Here is a 20360-nt window from a genome sequence, read left to right on the forward strand (position 1 = left end):
CCCATTTACTCTGTGTTTTGTCGATTGACATACCAGGAGCCGCGTCTAGCGTCCCCTGGTTACTATGGACACTTTTGTTGTCCGGGCACCCTGATTGGTCGGCAAGAAGGAGGCAAGCCGCCTCCTGCACGTCACAGCTGTGCCGTGTCGAACTTGGATTGGCGGCTGCCCCCGATGACGATGTCTGAAGGGCGGGCTCTTAACCTTAAAAGCCCATGATTTCTCCGGCGCGTGTGCGGCCAGTACATCAGAGCCGTATGCGTGGCTGGAGGTTAAAATAAGCACATAAACAGTGCTATCCAGTGTTCTACCTTTAGAATTTAACTACCTACGTATATCAATCCCTGATGAGGTATTGTTTTAGTGACAATGCTGAAACGCGTAGGATCTTGATACATTGATACATTGACATTTTTTGGCAAGATTGTAGCGAATCAATATATCATAAATAGGGAGAGTTAGTCCTGGGTGTTTTGAAATATACCATTACTCTGGACACTTCCTTTTCGCCTAATACTTGCTTATGCCTGTTTTCTTGGAAATAGTGGCTGGTTGAGCCATTTTTAACAAATTGATAATAAAAGTATTTTAATCGTTCTTTCAGGCGGTGAATCTATGTCAAGGAGAACCTCAAGAGGGGGTTCATCAGGAAGTCTTCTTCACCAGTCGGAGGCGGATTCTTCTTTGCTAAAAAGGAAGATGGATCACTATGACCATTTATCAATTACTGTGGTTTAAACCAAATCACGGTAAAAGACAAGTACCCCTTGCCACTAATCTCCGAGCTCTTAGATAGAATTCATGGGGCCAAGATTTACACGAAGCTGGATCCACGCAGGGCCTATAACCTGATCCGTATCCATAAGGGTGACGAATGGAAGACTTCATTCAACACCTGAGACGGTCACTATGAATATCTCGAGATGCCCTTTGGACTGTGCAACGCTCCAGCTTTGTTTCAAGAATTTGTGAATGACATCATCCGGGATCTACTGTATGTCTGTGTGGTGGTATATTTGGATGACATCCTGATTTACTCAAAAAATGTAAGGAGGAATCCTCCAGCTCACCATTAGCAGGATTTGACTGCAGGCAGCGCCAGGATCGCCGCGACGGCACACGGCGTTGAAAGAGGAAAGAAGAAAGAGGCCATGATCCAGCGCTTGTTAGACTTTAAAAAAATGAAACATTAGTTTCAACTTTATTCGAAAGTTCTTAAAAACAGAAGATAGCTTCCAGGTATAGGGAGATGAATCAGGGATGTTTGCCTACGCATTTCAGACGCACACTGCGTCCTTCCTCATGGCTTGTCAATGAGGGAATACAGACAACCAGAGGCTTATATCCGGTAATCACAGGTGAGGTAAGTTGCGGTTCAGCTTAATTATACTGGAACGCAACACAACCATGTATTATGTAATCTACAATGAGCCTAACCGTGAGAGTCAGTGCCAGAATAATAAGGTAAGTAATTACACATGTGTAAATTCGTTTTATCGTCTGTCAGACGCCGGTAGATATATTAATTTAAGAACATATGAAAATTTTTGTAATTTCTATAGAATTGATGAGCAGATATAAGCCTCAGTGAAAACATGAACAAATCCTGATAATAGTATACATGGAGCAGTGCAAAAACAATAATAATGTGAATATTTAAAAACAATTAGATGTTTGGACTTGATAATAAGAAAACAATGTTCATGATTATAATCTATGATAGCTTGGATCAAAAAGATCCATTTGAATGAATGAACAATATAATTTGTAAACACTTTTTTTATAACAATATATATAAACCTGGTCCGTGGGTTATCAATACTTTAAAGAGTGATGAGGTTTAGGGAATTTGATGTTATTAGAGTATCTCTCGGGATAGAGATTATATTATCGCATTTTGATATTATGTGAACCTTTATTACTTAGTAATAACTTGTAGAGTTATGTGTCATACTTGTTCGAAGTGCGCATAGCTGAATTTCTGTGTATATAATAAAGGTATATCTGGATGAGTTAATTTGAATCCTATTCTATGAGCTACATAATTGTTGTAATTATTAAAAAATGATTCTACCTTTTTTGTAATATTTTATTTTGTTGTAAACCTTGTGTATGACCTACAAAACCGTTACAGTTAGTAGTGGAACATTAGTCACTTTCTGAGGTTTAAACCTGCGGGAAATCTTGTTTTTAAAGTATAGATCCAATACGCTTCTCGTGCAAGGATTTTATGTTTTATGTTACCACCTCGAGCAGGGGTGGTGACACTTTCTATTGCATAGCATTTGAATGTGGAGATTGATCTATTGTATATTGTTATGAAATATTTTGCAGCATTGGAGATATTTGTGAGATTTTGATTTCTGATATAACCAAGGTGTCTTTTGCGTTCCAGTATAATTAAGCTGAACCGCAACTTACCTCACCTGTGATTACCGGATATAAGCCTCTGGTTGTCTGTATTCCCTCATTGACAAGCCATGAGGAAGGACGCAGTGTGCGTCTGAAACGCGTAGGCAAACATCTCCCTATACCTGGAAGCCATTTTCTGTATTTAAGAAGTTTCGAATAAAGTTGAAACTAATGTTTCATTTTTTAAAAGTCTAACAAATCCTGATTTACTCACCAGATCTGATGACACATCGGAAGCATGTTCGCCAAGTCCTGTCGTGGTTAAGGGGGAATAGCCTTCTCATCAAACTCGAGAAGTGCGTCTTTAAAAATAATTCCTTGCCCTTCCTGGTCTTTATTGTCTCAGATCATGGACTCAAGATGTATCCACAGAAGGTAAAATCTGTTGTTCGGGTTGGGACACTATACGTGCAAAACCCCTTCCACCCCATATCTGGTGCTATCTGAACTTATATACAATATTGTAGAGAGGCCACATCCACAAGGTCTCCTGACCATAGAGATGTTTTCTTGGGTTTGCAAATTTGTACCGGCAATTCATCCCAAACTTCTCGTCTCTTGCTGCTCCAATCTCTACCCTGACCAAAAAGGGAGTGAACGTTAAGGTTTGGACCCCTGAGGCAGAGTCGGCATTCACCAAACTCAAGAGTGCCTTCACTTCAGCTACCGTTCTTCACCATCCTGATGTGACTTGGCAGTTCTCGCTGGAGGTTAACACTTCTTCCATTGGTGCTGGAGCACTCCTGTTTAAAAGAAACTCCAAGGGTAAGGCAGAAGCCTGTGGCTTCCTCTGTTAACCCTTCTCTCCTGCAGAGCACAACTACTCCGTTGGGGACCGTGATTTATTGGCCGTCAAATTGGCTTTAGAAGAGTGGAGACACCTACTAGAGGGGGCTATTTATCCTATCCTCATCTATACCAATCACAAGAATCTCACGTAGCTACAGTCTGCACAACGACTGAACCCTCACCTCTACTGGTGGTCCTCGCTGCCTAAAGATGTTGTGGACTATGTCCCCTCTTGTACCAGCTGTGCCCTAAACACGTCTACCCATTCCAAACCTCCTGGTCTGCTCCAATCTCTACCTGATCCTGATGGTCCCTAGCAACATATTACCATGGATTTTATTACCGATCTTCCTCCTTCTGCTGTGCTGGATGTTCCACTGTCGGAGTCAGGGGCGTAACTAGGAAAAACTGGGCCTCATAGCAAATTTTGGAGTGGGCCCCCCCTAGATGCCACATATAGCCCCCCTTATAGATAGTGCCCCCTATAGATACTGCCCCCTGTAGATTGTACCACACAGCCCCCTGTATTCAGTGCTATACAACCCCCTGTAGACAGTGCCACACCCCACTTGTAGATAGTGCCCCCCACCTCCCACTGTAGATATCACCATAAAGCCCCCCTGTAGATAGTGCTATAAAGCTCCCCTCCCTTGTATATAGTGCCACACAGCCCCGCTCCCTTGTATATAGTGCCACACAGTGCCCTTCCTTGTATATAGTGCCACATAGCCCCCCTTAGTAAATAGTGCCACACAGCCCCCTGTGGATAGCACCACACACAGACCCCTGTAGATTGTGCCACACACAGCCCCCTATATAATGCGCCACACGTAGCCCCCTATAGATCAGGGGCATTGCTAGGGACTTAAAAGATCAGGGGCACAAGCCCCGAGATATATTAACCCCCCCCCACCCCCTCCCGAAAAATATATTTTTTTACATATATATCGGAGATAGCATATCTATAAGACTAAGGCTCCTATAGCTACACCGCTGGATAGAATTGGATGCATTGTCTAAGCAGACAGTATCATACATGATAGGCTTAGATACAGGGCCCCAGCAATAGTATCACCCATGATAGACTTAGGGCTCATTCAGACAAGCGTGATTCTCATCCATGTGCTGTGCGTTGAAATAATGCACAGCACACGGACCCATTGATATCAATAGGGCTATTCACACATGCGTGAGTTTTCACATAGCGAGTGTCCATTGCGTAAAACTCACGGGATGTCCTATATTAGTTTGTTTTCACGCATCTAGTCGCCCATTGAAGTCAATAGCTGCGTGAAAACAACGGACAGCAAAGGACGACATCCATGTGCGTGTTTCACGCATCAATTACATTGAAAAAGTGCAACGTACACGGACAGATTTATGCATCCTTTTTTACTCGTGCTTGAATGTAGCCTTAGATACAGGGCCCCAGCAGTAAGTATTCTTTCGCTAACCCTCTGGGGCAAATTTGGCATTCCTGGGGCCCAAAGCAAAGTTATGTCTCGGGGCTCTAATCAAAGACACCTGTAGAGGGTTCCCTACACAATGCCCCCTGTATATAGTGTTACAACCCCCCTGTATATAGTGTCACAACCCCCATGTATATAGTGTCACAAACAGCTGTATGGTTCCACACACAGTCCCCCTGCCATATATCCCCCTTGTAGACAGTGCCATGCAGTCCCCTGTAGAGGTAGTCTCACATGCCCACCATGTCTCAGCAGACAGTATCATACATGATATGCTTAGATACATAGCCCCAGCAGACAGTATCATACATGATAGGCTTAGATACATGGTCCCAGCAGACAATATCACTCACGATAGGCTTAGATACATGGCCCAGCAGACAGTATCACACATGATAGACTTAGATACAGTGCCCCAGCAGACAGTAGCATACATGAGAGGCTTAGATACATGGCCCAGAAGACAGTATCACACATGATAGATTTGGATACAGTGCCCCAACGGTCAGTATCGCACATGATCGACTTAGATACAAGGCTCCAGCAGTAAGTATCCTTGTACTAACATATGTCCACCTGCCAAAAAAATGTGTGTGCATGCATGTATATGTGTGTGTGTGTGTGTATATATATATATATATATATATATATACATATATATGAGACAGCATATCTGTAGCACTCTGACTCGATAGCTATGGATAGGATTAGATATAGTGGCTCAGCAGACAGTATCACACATGATAGAATTAGATATAGGGCTCAGCTCGCTGACATTGCGGCTCCAGCGCTGGACCCAGGAAAGTTAAGACTAATAATTGTTTTGCTTTTTTATGTGTTACTAATATTTTTTGTGTTTTCTTACGGGTTCGGATGTTGGACTACGTCGGATTCGAGGACTACTTCGATATGTTGAAATGTTTTTTTTTATTCTCAATAAAATGGTTAATGAGGCTTGTGTTTTTTTTTTATTTCAATAAAATATTGTTTTTTATGTTCTTGTATTTTTTTAAACTTTATTACTATCGCTATATTAATAGCTGCTAGCTGATTGACAGCATCAATTACGAAGGCGGGGCTGGTGCAGAGGCTAACACTAACCCTCATTATTATCCCGGTACCCGCCGCCACCAGGGGTGCTGGGAAGAGCTGGGTAGTACCCGATCATCTGTAGTGATGGTCGGGTACTGGGGGGGCAGTAATAAAGTTTAAAAAGGACATAAAAAACAATATATATTGGAATAAAAAAAAAAACACACAAGCCTCATTAACCATTTTATTGAGAATAAAAAAAAAACATCATCGAAGTAGTCCTCGAATCCGACGTATTCCAACGTCCGAACCTGTAAAAAACCACAAAAAATATTAGAACTCACGGTTAGGCTAGGAAAGGCCAAAAACAGTGGCCCTTCCCACCTTGGTGATGCTAGGCTGATGCTGCTGTGTTTTATCTGGCTGGTTATGAAAAATGGGGGGGGGGGGGTTGTTTTTCCAATTATTTATTTAAATAATAAATAAATAAAGAAATTTAAAAAATCACGTGGGCCCCCCCCCCAATTTTCATAACCAGCCAGATACAGCACAGCAGCAGCCTAGCATTATCAGGGTGAGAAGGGCCACTGTTTTGGGCCTTTCCCAGCCTAATAATACCAGCCTGCGGCCACGCCAATACCACTCCATTACTACCGATGGTCGGGTACTGGATCGTACCCAGCCCTTCTCGGTACCATATACATACACGCACATACATTTTTTTGGGGGGGGTATATGTATTGGGGATATTTCCCCTGACATTTCTAGACCTTAGAGATGCCCCTGGCTGCCAGTGCTGCATCGTTGGGTCACTTAGGAGAGCCAGCGATGTAGCTGAAAGGTACAGGCCGTCGGCCGTGAGAAGTTTGGTGGGGGGGCCAAGAAGAACCTTTGCATCGGGGCCCATGAGACTTTAGCTACGTCCCTGAATAAGCGGACACCTCCCATTTTCCCAGCAGAGCTGACATCGCTACAAATGGTCAGGTACTGGATCGTACTTAGCTCTTCCTAGTACCCCCGGTGGTGGTGGGTACCAGGGTAATAATGTGGGTTAGTGTTAGCCTCTGCAGTGGCTAACACTAAGCCCCGCCTTGGTAATGGATGCTGTCAATAAGCCAGCGGCCCTTACTAAAGCGGTAGTAATGAAGTTTAAAAGAAAATATAAAAACATAGATAAAATATTTTATTGAAATAACACCCCCCCCTCCCGCACAACCCTCATTAACCATTTTATTGATAAAAAAAAGCCATCATCTAAGTAGTCCTCGAATCCGATGTAGTCCAACGACCGAACCTGTAAAAAAAATAAACACAAAAGAAACATTAGTAACACATTTGGTAGGTTTAGATACAGGGCCCATGTGTGATACTGTCTGTTAGACCATGTATCTAAGCCTACCAAAAGGTAGGCTTAGATACAGGGCCCCAGCAGACAGTAATCTTATACTGTACAAGATTACGGTCTGCTGGGGCCCTGTATCTAAGGGTATGTGCACAAGGTAGCAGGCTTTTACGTCTGAAAAGACAGACTGTTTTCAGGAGAAAACAGCTGCCTCGTTTCAGATGTAAATGCTCCTCCTCGCATTTTGCGAGGCTTCTCTGACAGCCGTAAATTTTGAGCTGTGCTTCATTGAGTTCAATGAAGAACGGCTCAAATTACGTCTGAAAGAAGTGTCCTGCACTTCTTTTGACGAGGCTGTATTTTTACGCGTCGTCATTTGACAGCTGTCAAACGACGACGCGTAAATTACAGGTTGTCTGCACAGTACGTCGGCAAACCCATTCAAATGAATGGGCAGATGTTTGCCGACGTATTGTAGCCCTATTTTCAGACGTAAAACGAGGCATAATTTGCCTCGTTTACGTCTGAAAATAGGTCGTGTGAACCCAGCCTAAGGGTATGTTCACACGTAGTCAACAAAAACGTCTGAAAATCCAGAGCTGTTTTCAAGGGAAAACAGACCCTGCTTTTCAGACGTTTTTTTACCAACTCGCATTTTTCGCGGCGTTTTCACGCCGTTTTTGCGGCGTTTTTTACGTCCGTTTTTGGAGCTGTTTTCATTGGAGTCTATGAGAAAACAGCTCCAAAAACGTCCAAAGAAGTGTCCTGCACTTCTTTTGACGAGGCTGTATTTTTACGCGTCGTCGTTTGACAGCTGTCAAACGACGACGCGTAAATAACAGGTCGTCTGCACAGTACGTCGGCAAACCCATTCAAATGAATGGGCAGATGTTTGCCGACGTATTTGAGACGTATTTCCAGACGTAAAACGAGGCAAAATACGCCTCGTATACGTCTGAAATTTGGCCGTGTGAACATACCCTTAGTCTACTGTAAGGTAAGCTTAAAAACAGTCCCCATCAGACAGGTTCAGACATGGGCCATGTATCTAAGAATATCATGTGGTAGGCTTAGATACAGGGCCCATGTGTGACACGGTCTGTTAGACCCTGTAATTAATCTTACCACAAGGTAGGCTTAGATACAGGGCCCCAGCAAACCGTAATCGTCTTCGGCGCACAGCGTCCTGACGTCATGACGCGAGTAGACGTCAGGACTTCCGCTGTGCTCGGGAAGGAAGATGGGTAAGTATGTGTCGTTACTATACTAACAGGGGCACATGTATTTTATTACATAGGCCCCAGTTACTATAGTAACTTTTGTAGATGCGATGCGGGCGGCCGGGGCACCGGGCCAAAGATTCGGGGCTTCAGCCCCGAAGGCCCAGTGCTAGGGATGCCCCTGCTGTAGATAGGGCCACAAACAGCCCCTTTGTAGATATCACCACACACAGACCCCTATAGATAGAGTCACACACAGACCCCTGTAGATAGAGCCACAAACAGACCCCTATAGATAGTGCCACACACAGACCCCTGTAGATTGCGCCACACACATCCCCCAGTAGATTTCGCCACACAATGCCCCCTGTAGATAGCGCCACACAGCCCCCCTAGTAGATAGTGCCACACAGCTCCCCCCTTGTATATAGAGCCACAGCTCCCCCTTGTGTATAGTGCCACAAAACCTCCTTGTGTATAGTGCCACATAGACCCCTTGTGTATAGTGCCACACAGCCCCTTGTATATACATGCCACACAACTTCCTTGTATATAGTGCCACACAGCTCTCCTTGTATAGTGCCACACAGTCCCCCTTGTATATAGTGCCATGCAGCACCCTTTTATAAAGTGCTACACAGCCCCCTTTTATATAGTGCTACACAGCCCCCTTTTATATAGTGCCACACTACCCCCTCCCTTTTATATAGTGCCACACAGCGCCCCTCCCTTGTATATAGTGCGACACAGCCCCCTCCCTTGTATATAGTGGCACACAGCTCCCCTCCCTTGTATATAGTGCCACGCAGCCCCCCAAAAATATATTGTACTTACCTTGCCTTGTTCCCGCGACAGACGGAGCGCTGCACATCCTCCAGGCGGGAAGCTTGTTCAGGCCAGCGTGATTTAGTGACGTCATCACGCCGGCCTGCGCAGGGACTCTTCCCAGCGCCTTATAGGCTGCAGGCCTAACGTGGCCTGTAGCCTATAGTAATCAACAAGTGAATGTGGCTGCTGCTAGCCTACGGTGCTAGCGATGCCACCAGGCATGAGGGGGCCCGTGCTGCCTGGCCCGTTAATGTTAGGGGCCGGGTGGTGCGGGGCCCCATAGCAGCCATCAGCAGTGGTCCCTTATTGGATGGGGGCCATGGGCAATTACCCATTTTGCCCCCCCTAACGCCGGTCCTACCTGATAGTCTGCAGGCCGAATGTGGCCTGTAGCCTAGTAAATGGCAGAGTAGTGAGATACCTCCCTGCTCTGCCATAGCATTCAATAGTATCTTCGTCCTAAGGACGCCGATACTATTTAATGTGCTGTCATTACCGCTGTAGCAGCCATAAAGGCTGCTAGCGGAGCCCCTGGGCAAGGGGGGGGCATGTCGGCAGGCGGCACTGGCCCCCTCATGCCATGGACACCGTAGCAGCCGCTACGGCTTCTGCAGCGGTAGTTACATCACTGGTCTGAGTCATGGAGGATTGCTTTTCTAAAATGGCACATTTGGTCCCTCTGCCTGGCCTTCCCTCAGTTACTCGTTTGGCAGATTTGTTTGTTGAGCATGTCTTTCTTATGCACGGACTACCCCTCCATATCATGTCTGACAGGGGTGTATAATTTACGTCTGAATTCTGGAGAGCCCAGTGTAAACTTTTGGATGTAAAATTGGACTTTTGTTCTACTTATCACCCACAATCTAAAGGCCAAGTTGAAAGGATTAATCAAATACTGGAAAATGATCTTCGTCCTTTTTGTTCTGTTCAACACGACAATTGGGTGCATCTTCTTCCTTGGGCTGACATTTCTTATAACAACCACACCAATGAGTCTACTACTTCTTCCTCATTCTTCATTGTGTACAGCCAACATACACGTGTTCCTCTTCCTGCATCGGCTACGTCTCAAGTGGCTGCAGCTTATTCTTCTTTTGGAAGCTTTTTTCATATCTGGCAGCAAATCAAAACCTTGCAGGCAGTGGTCACATAAAGAAAAATCCCCCCTCAGTTTCTTCCCGGGAGTCAAAGTCTAGTTATCACCAAAGAATATTCATCAGAAAATCCCCTCTTACAAAGTCACTCCCATATTCCTTAGTCCTTTTGAAATTCTTCAACAAATCAACCCTGTATCTTACAAGCTATGGCTGTCCCCTACTCTCAAGATACCAAACTCATTCCATGTGTCTCTCCTGAGGCCTGTGGTCCTGAATCGTTACAGCAAGTCCCCTGACCCTGCAATTTCTCCCAGTGGTGCTACTGATTTCTTTGAGGTAAAGGAGATCCTGGACATTCCAAGCAAAATTGCCAAGTTGGGTGATGATGCGAGGGTGTCAGTCTCAGAAATGGCAGCCCTAGTGGATACTGATCTCCCTAACAGCCGGGAGAACAGCCCAGCTAGTAGTCGGCGGGATGGTAATGCAGGTAAGCCAAGGCAATTGATAGTCGTAGGGGATTCTATAATCAGGAAGACGGATAGAATAATTTGTCGCCAAGACCACCTCAACCGAATGGTTTGCTGTCTCCCTGGTGCTAGGGTTCGGCATGTGGTGGAACGGGTGGACAAATTGCTGGGAGGGGCTGGTGATGATCCAGCTGTCGTGGTCCATGTCGGTACCAACGACAGAATAAATGGTAGGTGGAGGAGCCTTAAGAATAATTTTAAAGAACTAGGCTACAAGCTGAAGGGAAGGACCTCCAAGGTTGTATTCTCAGGAATACTGCCTGTGCCATGCACATCACAGGAAAGACAGTGGGAGCTCAGGGAGTTAAATGCATGGCTTAAGTCTTGGTGTAGAGGAAAAGGATTTGGGTTCCTAGAGCACTGGGCTGACTTTTCATTGGGGTACAAACTGTATTCTGCAGATGATTTGCACCTAAATGGAAGGGGGTCCGCTGTGCTAGGGGAGAGAATTCTAGCTGGGGTGGTGGAGTATTTAAACTAGGGCTGAGGAGGGAGGTCAATGTAGAAAAAAAAAGGGGTAGCCAGGTTAGAGAGGGGTCAGACTATATTGGTGGGGGGAGAAACAGAATGTGGGGAGAGGACTAGACTACAGGCTAAGGAGATCCTTTTGTTACAGAACAGCAGTGTAAATAAAAATGCCCAAATAATGTAAAATCACATTTCTGATAATAAAAGTGAAAAACTGAAAGGCAATGTAATGGCAGGAAGGAGGTGAAGGGAAAGTGAGCCCTAATCTACCCACCGCCCTGTCCCTGCCTACTTGCAACGACCCGCCCTAGGCGACGAGGTACAACTGGGCGGCGGTCCCTACGCTGTCTAAGTGCACAGGAAAACAAACAGGGAACACGCAAGGGAAGGGGCAGTAGCCACGGAACGCCACGAGGAAACGGAGCGGCGAACGAACAGTCAGGACCAGGACGAAGTGAGTACACCCAAGGGGGCACGGAGACAGAAGCAAGCCAGGGGCAAAGCAAAGCAGGTCAAGCAGAACTGCAGCAAGGCAGAAGCACGGCAGAAGCAGGCTGGAGCAAGCAGCAGTGGGGCCAGGAATCCAAAAGAATTACAAGCACTGAGGGAGAGAACAGGGCAGGTAATAAAGGACAGGGGGCGGAGCTAACTCCGACAGACCAGGCCGCGATAGGCTCTCCCACTCCTGAGCCTGCCACCCTGGTTGGTGGGAGATGGTGTCAGTCGAACAGGTCTGGCCTCAGGTGTGGATTGATTAATCCCAGGAGTATACCTAGATGAAGTACCTGGCAGATCCCTAACAGTACTCCCCCTTTTATGAGGGGCCACCGGACCCTTACTAAGGGGACCCGGTTTAGTGGGGAAGAGAAGGTGGAACCTCCTGATCAATACCCCAGCGTGAACATCACGGGCAGGTACCCAAGTCCTCTCCTCCGGCCCGTATCCTCTCCAATGGACCAGGTACTGGAGGGAGCCCTGGACCATCCTACTGTCCATAATCTTGGCCACCTCGAATTCCACCCCCTCAGGGGTGAGAACGGGAACAGGAGGTATCCTCGAGGGGGACCAGGATGGGGAGCAGCGTTTAAGGAGGGAGGCATGGAAGACGTCATGTATGCAAAAGGATGGGGGGAGCTCCAGACGGAAGGATACAGGGTTGAGGACTTCAATGATCTTATAAGGTCCAATAAATCGGGGAGCAAACTTCCTGGACGGGACCTTAAGGCGCAAGTTCCTGGACGACAACCAGACCAAATCCCCGACGACAAACCGGGGGTTAGCAGAACGTCTACTATCCGCCTGAATCTTTTGTGCGCTCTGGGACGCCTCTAGGTTCTTCTGAACCTGGGCCCAGACAGTGCACAGTTCCCGATGAACATCCTCTACCTCAGGATTATTGGAACAACCAGGGGAGACGGAGGAGAACCTTGGGTTAAACCCGAAATTACAGAAAAACGGGGAGACCCCTGACGAGTTACTGACCCGGTTATTCAGGGAAAATTCAGCAAGGGGAAGGAATGAGACCCAATCGAATTGACAGTCAGAGATGAAACACCTTAAATATTGTTCCAGGGATTGGTTGGTCCTTTCCGTTTGGCCATTAGTTTCGGGATGGAAGGCGGAGGAGAAAGACAGATCAATCTCCAACTTTTTACAAAAAGCTCTCCAAAATAAGGAAACAAATTGTACCCCTCTGTCAGAAACGATATTGACTGGGGCCCCATGGAGACGCAGGATGTGTTTCACAAACAAAGAAGCTAACGTCTTGGCGTTAGGTAGCTTCTTAAGTGGCACAAAGTGGCACATCTTGCTGAAGCGGTCGACTACCACCCACACCACCGACTTGCCCTGAGATGGAGGCAAATCGGTGATAAAATCCATGGAGATATGGGTCCAAGGTCTCTGGGGAATGGGCAAGGAACGTAGTAGGCCCGCAGGTCGGGACCTAGGGGTTTTGGACCTAGCGCAAACCTCACAAGCGGCGACGTAAGCCCTAACGTCTTTAGGCAACCCAGGCCACCAATAGTTTCTGGTAATGAGGTGTTTGGTGCCCAAGATGCCAGGATGACCAGATAGAGCGGAGTCATGGTTTTCCCTGAGTACCCTCAGCCGGTATTGCAGGGGAACAAACAGTTTGTCCCCAGGGACGTTCCCGGGAGCTGCACCCTGATCAGCCGCGATATCAGAAGCTAAATCAGAATCCGTGGCAGAGACGATTATACCAGGGGGTAAAATACAAGCAGGATCCTTCTCGGAAGGAGGATTGGCCATGAAACTACGTGACAGAGCATCAGCCTTAATATTCTTGGACCCAGCCCTATAGGTAACCAAGAAATTAAATCTGGTAAAGAATAGTGCCCACCGAGGTTGTCTAGGATTAAGCCTCCGGGCCGATTCTAGGAAAACCAGATTCTTGTGATCCGTAAGGACCGTTACCTGGTGTCTGGCCCCCTCCAGGAAGTGCCGCCACTCCTCAAAAGCCCATTTAATGGCTAGAAGTTCGCGGTTGCCAATATCATAGTTACTCTCCGTGGGATTATGCAACTGCAACCAGGGAAGGCCTAAAACCAGATCAGACGATAATCCCTGCATCACCAGTACAGAGCACTGCTCCAAATGCATGGAGCCAACCAGGAGTTCAAAAACAGGAGTATGCTGAGTAAAATAACCATTAGCAAGGGGAGTTGAGTCGATACCTACTACAGGGATAGGATAAGGTAAATCAATACAAGGCATCTTTAGAGACATAGCAAATTCCACAGACATGATATTAGCAGATGAGCCAGAATCCACGAAAGCACTGCCCGTGGCAGACCGGCCAGCAAACGAGACCTGAAAGGAAAGCAAAATTTTATTGCGTTTCACATTAACGGGAAATACCTGTGCGCCCAAGTGACCTCCCCGATGATCACTTAGGCGCGGAAGTTTTCCGGCTTCTTATTCTTGCGCCTGGGACAGGTGTTCAGTAGATGCTTGTCGTCCCCACAGTAGAAGCAGAGACCATTCATTCTGCGAAACTCCCTACGTTGTCGAGGGGACATGGAGGCCCCGAGTTGCATAGGTACCTCCGAGTCCTCCGTGGAGGGGCGAGGAGATGGGACCTCGGGGGGGATCGCAGAAAAGTCAGAGGGGAGCACACTGAAGCGTTCTAGCTGACGTTCCCTGAGACATCGGTCAAGTCGTACTGCTAGGGCCATAACCTGGTCAAGGGAGTCAGACGAGGGGTAGCTAACCAGCAGATCCTTCAGGGCGTCAGATAATCCTAACCTAAACTGGCACCTTAGGGCCGGATCGTTCCACTGAGAAGCTACGCACCACTTCCTAAAATCAGAACAGTATTCCTCAACCGGTCTCCTACCCTGACGTAAGGTCACCAGCTGACTCTCGGCTAAAGCAGTCCTGTCAGTCTCGTCGTAAATGAGTCCGAGGGCAGAGAAAAAACGATCAACAGAGGAAAGTTCAGGGGCGTCAGGAGCCAAGGAGAAGGCCCACTCTTGGGGCCCTTCCTGGAGTCGGGATATGATGATACCCACCCGCTGGTTCTCGGAACCTGAGGAGTGGGGCTTTAGGCGGAAATACAGTCTGCACCTCTCCCGGAAGGAGAGAAACGTCTTACGGTCCCCTGAGAACCGGTCAGGTAACTTGAGGTCGGGTTCTAGAGGTGAGGTGAGGGGTAGTACTAAAGCAGCGTCACCCTGATTGACCCTTTGGGCCAGGACCTGGACCTGTAGGGAGAGGCCCTGCATCTGCTGGGTCAGGGTCTCAAGGGGGTCCATGATACCGTCAGCGTAGGAGAAATGGTAGACTAGGTAAGGGCTTGTAATTCTGTAATGGCAGGAAGGAGGTGAAGGGAAAGTGAGCCCTAATCTACCCACCGCCCTGTCCCTGCCTACTTGCAACGACCCGCCCTAGGCGACGAGGTACAACTGGGCGGCGGTCCCTACGCTGTCTAAGTGCACAGGAAAACAAACAGGGAACACGCAAGGGAAGGGGCAGTAGCCACGGAACGCCACGAGGAAACGGAGCGGCGAACGAACAGTCAGGACCAGGACGAAGTGAGTACACCCAAGCGGGCACGGAGACAGAAGCAAGCCAGGGGCAAAGCAAAGCAGGTCAAGCAGAACTGCAGCAAGGCAGAAGCACGGCAGAAGCAGGCTGGAGCAAGCAGCAGTGGGGCCAGGAATCCAAAAGAATTACAAGCACTGAGGGAGAGAACAGGGCAGGTAATAAAGGACAGGGGGCGGAGCTAACTCCGACAGACCAGGCCGCGATAGGCTCTCCCACTCCTGAGCCTGCCACCCTGGTTGGTGGGAGATGGTGTCAGTCGAACAGGTCTGGCCTCAGGTGTGGATTGATTAATCCCAGGAGTATACCTAGATGAAGTACCTGGCAGATCCCTAACAGGCAAGTTAAAGTGTATGTTCACAAATGCCAGAAGTCTAGCAAGCAAAATGGGGGAGCTGGAGGCCTTGGTACTGGAAGAAAATATAGATATAGTTGGTGTTGCTGAAACATGGCTGGACTCTTCACATGACTGGGCTGTAAATCTACAGGGTTTTACACTGTTTCGGAAAGACAGGACAAATAGGAAAGGTGGTGGTGTATGTCTCTATGTGAGAAATAATATGAAGGCAAGTGTGAAAGAGACAATAGTGGGTGAAGATTGTGAGGAGGTTGAAACCTTGTGGGTGGAATTACAAAGGGAGGTAAACACTGAAAAAATTACTTTTGGTGTAATCTATAGACCCCCCAATATAACTGAGGAGATGGAAGGTCAGGTATATAAACAGATGGAGCGGGCTGCACAGGCGGGTACTGTAGTGATAATGGGAGATTTTAATTTACGGGATATTAATTGGTGTCATGGTTCGGCTTCAACGGCAAAGGGGAGACATTTCCTCAACCTGTTGCAGGAAAATTTTATGGGCCAGTTTGTGGAAGACCCAACTAGAGATGAAGCTCTGTTGGATCTGGTCATTTCTAATAATGCAGAGCTTGTTGGGAACGTCAATGTTCGTGAAAACCTCGGTAATAGTGATCATAATATAGTTACATTCTACCTATACTGTAAAAAACAAACGCAGGCTGGGAGGGCAAAAACATTTAATTTTAAGAAAGCCAATTTCCCCAGGATGAGGGCTGCAATTCAGGATATAGACTGGGAAGAACTAATGTCAAATAATGGGACAAATGATAAATGGGAGATTTTCAAATCTACTTTGGGCTATTATAGTGCAAAATTTATTCCTATAGGTAACAAGTATAAACAACTAAAATAAAATCCCGCAAGGCTTACACCTTCTGTGAAAGGGGCAATACATGACAAAAAAAGGGCATTTAAAAAATACAAATCTGGGTACGAACAACCTGCATGCATCATATGTCCTAGGGGGAGCTACACTGGGGGAGTCACTTGTTGAGAAGGATCTGGGTGTACTTGTAAATCATAAACTAAATAACAGCATGCAGTGTCAATCAGCTGCTTCAAAGGCCAGCAGGATATTGTCGTGTATTAAAAGAGGCATGGACTCGCGGGAAAGGGATGTAATATTGCCACTTTACAAAGCATTAGTGAGGCCTCATCTAGAATATGCAGTTCAGTTCTGGGCTCCAGTTCATAGAAAGGATGCGCTGGAGTTGGAAAAAATACAAAGAAGAGCAACGAAGCTAATTAGGGGCATGAAGAATTTAAGTTATGAGGAAAGATTAAAAGAATTAAACCTATTTAGCCTTGAAAAAAGACGACTAAGGGGGGACATGATTAATTTATATAAATATATTAATGGCACATACAAAAAATATGGTGAAATCCTGTTCCATGTAAAACCCCCTCAAAAAACAAGGGGGCACTCCCTCCGTCTGGAGAAAAAAAGGTTCAACCTGCAGAAGCGACAAGCCTTCTTTACTGTGAGAACTGTGAATTTATGGAATAGCCTACCGCAGGAGCTGGTCACAGCAGGGACAGTAGATGGCTTTAAAAAAGCGTTAGATAATTTCCTAGAACAAAAAAGTTCCTATGTGTAAACATTTTTTACTTCCCTTTTCCCATCCCTTGGTTGAACTTGATGGGCATGTGTCTTTTTTCAGCCGTACTAACTATGTAACTATGTAACTACAAGAAGGTAGGGAGAAAAATGGATATATGAAGGGGCAGTTACTTGTTTTCATGTGATATGGATAAGTGAGGGGGCAGTTACTTGTTTTCATGTGATATGGATATGTGAAGGGGCAGTTACTTGTGTTCATGTGATATGGATATGTGAAGGGGCAGTTACTTGTTTTCATGTGATATGGATAAGTGAGGGGCAGTTACTTGTTTTCATGTGATATGGATATGTGAGGGGCAGTTACTTGTTTTCATGTGATATGGATATGTGAAGGGGCAGTTACTTGTTTTATGTGATATGGATAAGTGAGGGGGCAGTTACTTGTTTTCATGTGATATGGATATGTGAAGGGGCAGTTACTTGTTTTCATGTGATATGGATATGTGAAGGGGCAGTTACTTGTTTTCATGTGATATGGATATGTGAAGGGGCAGTTACTTGTTTTCATGTGATATGGATATGTGAAGGGGCAGTTACTTGTTTTCATGTGATATAGATATGTGAAGGGGCAGTTACTTGTTTTCATGTGATATGGATAAGTGAGGGGGCAGTTACTTGTTTTCATGTGATATGGATATGTGAAGGGGCAGTTACTTGTTTTCATGTGATATAGATATGTGAAGGGGCAGTTACTTGTTTTCATGTGATATGGATAAGTGAGGGGGCAGTTACTTGTTTTCATGTGATATGGATATGTGAAGGGGCAGTTACTTGTTTTCATGTGATATGGATAAGTGAGGGGGCAGTTACTTGTTTTCATGTGATATGGATATGTGAAGGGGCAGTTACTTGTTTTCATGTGATATGGATATGTGAAGGGGCAGTTACTTGTTTTCATGTGATATGGATATGTGAAGGGGCAGTTACTTGTGTTCATGTGATATGGATATGTGAAGGGGCAGTTACTTGTTTTCATGTGATATGGATAAGTGAGGGGCAGTTACTTGTTTTCATGTGATATGGATATGTGAGGGGCAGTTACTTGTTTTCATGTGATATGGATATGTGAAGGGGCAGTTACTTGTTTTATGTGATATGGATAAGTGAGGGGGCAGTTACTTGTTTTCATGTGATATGGATATGTGAAGGGGCAGTTACTTGTTTTCATGTGATATGGATATGTGAAGGGGCAGTTACTTGTTTTCATGTGATATGGATATGTGAAGGGGCAGTTACTTGTTTTCATGTGATATGGATATGTGAAGGGGCAGTTACTTGTTTTCATGTGATATAGATATGTGAAGGGACAGTTACTTGTTTTCATGTGATATGGATAAGTGAGGGGGCAGTTACTTGTTTTCATGTGATATGGATATGTGAAGGGGCAGTTACTTGTTTTCATGTGATATAGATATGTGAAGGGGCAGTTACTTGTTTTCATGTGATATGGATAAGTGAGGGGGCAGTTACTTGTTTTCATGTGATATGGATATGTGAAGGGGCAGTTACTTGTTTTCATGTGATATGGATAAGTGAGGGGGCAGTTACTTGTTTTCATGTGATATGGATATGTGAAGGGGCAGTTACTTGTTTTCATGTGATATAGATATGTGAAGGGGCAGTTACTTGTTTTCATGTGATATGGATAAGTGAGGGGGCAGTTACTTGTTTTCATGTGATATGGATATGTGAAGGGGCAGTTACTTGTTTTCATGTGATATGGATATGTGAAGGGGCAGTTACTTGTTTTCATGTGATATGGATATGTGAAGGGGCAGTTACTTGTTTTCATGTGATATTGATAAGTGAGGGGGCAGTTACTTGTTTTCATGTGATATGGATATGTGAAGGGGCAGTTACTTGTTTTCATGTGATATGGATATGTGAAGGGGCAGTTACTTGTTTTCATGTGATATGGATATGTGAAGGGGCAGTTACTTGTTTTCATGTGATATGGATATGTGAAGGGGCAGTTACTTGTTTTCATGTGATATGGATATGTGAAGGGGCAGTTACTTGTTTTCATGTGATATGGATAAGTGAGGGGGCAGTTACTTGTTTTCATGTGATATGGATATGTGAAGGGGCAGTTACTTGTTTTCATGTGATATGGATATGTGAAGGGGCAGTTACTTGTTTTCATGTGATATAGATATGTGAAGGGGCAGTTACTTGTTTTCATGTGATATGGATAAGTGAGGGGGCAGTTACTTGTTTTCATGTGATATGGATATGTGAAGGGGCAGTTACTTGTTTTCATGTGATATTGATAAGTGAGGGGGCAGTTACTTGTTTTCATGTGATATGGATATGTGAAGGGGCAGTTACTTGTTTTCATGTGATATGGATATGTGAAGGGGCAGTTACTTGTTTTCATGTGATATGGATATGTGAAGGGGCAGTTACTTGTTTTCATGTGATATGGATAAGTGAGGGGGCAGTTACTTGTTTTCATAAGATATCACATCAATTATACAAGTGCTGAACAACTTTGTCCCTTGAATGCATTACTAATGACGAAAATCGCATCATCTGAGTACCCAGGTTTTACTAATAACTTCTACTCAGAAACCAGTCAATGGGATAAATGTGCAATAGTAACAGACATCTTGAAGGGTGCAAATACTGAACTCCACATGACAGAAATGCGTCCATCTCCTCTGAAGTGACCTTTCATGTCTTCCACTAGAACTCCACCTCATATGTTAAGAAACAGGTTTGCAAACACGATGATGGGAACCACTTTATTCTTGTAAACGATTTGATCAGAAGACTATTGGAGATGAGCATCTCAAGTTGCCATGGAAACCATGAGAGCTGGAGCAGGAAAAAAAGAGGCCTGGCTCCTGCAAATCCTTCTATTACAGCAGAATAAAGCAGAGTCAGAGCATTGTGCCAGTGTAACCAGTGCTGCCAGTTACCACAGAGGCATCTACCAGTGGCTTAACCCTCATGTTATTCTTGTATGCTCAGCTATTGACTACTCTCCCCCTTCCTATTCCAAATCAGCATCCTCCATACTGTGCGCTGCCTCCTGCACAGAGTCATGGACCATTCTGCCTGAGCTCCATGTCCCTCATTGTACCAATTCATGGGCATTTCTGTGGCGTCTTGCAGCAGCTCCTTCTG

General features: G+C 45.6%; 1 protein-coding gene across 1 annotated transcript in view; it reads left to right on the plus strand.

Annotated features, from left to right (window-relative positions):
- The first annotated feature begins 20047 nt into the window (after positions 1–20047).
- The window catches only part of CACNG8 (calcium voltage-gated channel auxiliary subunit gamma 8), a 178245-nt gene continuing 177932 nt past the window's right edge, over positions 20048–20360 (plus strand). The window contains exon 1 of the mRNA XM_075839973.1: positions 20048–20360. This exon is cut by the window's right edge and continues 398 nt beyond it. The gene's annotated coding sequence lies outside the window, so the exon portion shown is untranslated.

This window comes from Rhinoderma darwinii, chromosome 10 (assembly GCF_050947455.1).
Source record: "Rhinoderma darwinii isolate aRhiDar2 chromosome 10, aRhiDar2.hap1, whole genome shotgun sequence".
NCBI lineage: Eukaryota > Metazoa > Chordata > Amphibia > Anura > Rhinodermatidae > Rhinoderma > Rhinoderma darwinii.